Source organism: Mirounga angustirostris, unplaced genomic scaffold (genome assembly GCF_029215605.1).
Source record: "Mirounga angustirostris isolate CCGP_5_RB_7025 unplaced genomic scaffold, mMirAng1.0.hap1 SCAF_11, whole genome shotgun sequence".
NCBI classification, from domain to species: Eukaryota; Metazoa; Chordata; class Mammalia; order Carnivora; family Phocidae; genus Mirounga; species Mirounga angustirostris.
Genome location: NW_026991719.1, coordinates 117,220,767 through 117,221,753, shown reverse-complemented (window position 1 = coordinate 117,221,753; position 987 = coordinate 117,220,767). Strand labels below are relative to the sequence as shown.

The following is a 987-nucleotide window of genomic DNA, read 5'->3' as shown; positions in this document are numbered from 1 at the left end:
TTAACATGGGTTGATTCTCTCTTTGCAATAAAAAAAGCTGAGTAATACTGCATAGGAGTACCAGAAACAGCCTCACTGGGAACAAAAACTGTTTACATTAAATAAAAACCCGGCTGCAGGCGGCGTCTGCACATTGACAGCCTGGCGAAGCACGCTGTGACCAACCGTGGAGACAGCTTCTGGCGCTCACACCGCAGGAGAGTAAAGCAGGGTGGAAGGGAGGCGGTGGGGTGGGGGCGGCGGCTCACTTCTGGTTCCAGAGCTGATCCGACAGCCAGTCCAGTCCCTCCTAGAGCCCGGGCCCGCTGGTGGCACAGGTGGCCTGAACGTACCAGTTCCTGTGGTGCAGGGACCATGGCCCCAGCTTGTTGGTGATCTCAGCTGCGTTCATGACGTTGGGGAGGTCCTGCTCTCTGTCGTTGCCACCAACTGCGAAGATGAGACCTTGTGTGTTCTGGAAGCAGTGGCGCCACAGAGGCTGGATCTTGTCCTGGCCGCCCACGTCCCACACAGTGAAGCTGATGGTCTTGTCCTCCACAGTTTCCACGGTGAAGCCTCTGGTGCGAACAGTGGTCACGGTCTCACTCAGCTTCAGTTTGTACATGATGATGGTCTTCCCCGCAGCATCGGGCCCACCATGAGAATGTGCATTTCTTTTTTGCCAAAAAGGCCCTTAAAGGTGTTCTAGAAGGTATTTCCCATGCTGTAGATGGGGGGGGGGGGAACACAACACCAGCCAGAGAAACCCTCGGAGGTCGCGGTGAGGCCACTGCTCTGAGCCAGGCGTTTGTTTCGCTCCCACCCCTCCTCGTGTCTTCTTGTCAAAATACTATCTGTCTTGCAAGGGACTGTCCAGTTTAAATGTTACTTTCTTTGTCAGTCCTTCACTCAGTCCTTGGTCAAATGAATTTCTCTTATTGTCTGTGTTTCTATAGTACTTTGAACCCCTGCTCTAGCATCCATTACAGTCTGTTTGGTATCCTAATG

General features: G+C 53.1%; 1 pseudogene; it reads right to left on the bottom strand.

The window, feature by feature from the left end:
• Positions 1-244: 244 nt before the first annotated feature.
• Positions 245-702, bottom strand: LOC123840835 (ADP-ribosylation factor 1-like; annotated as a pseudogene).
• Between the last annotated feature and the right edge of the window lie 285 nt (positions 703-987).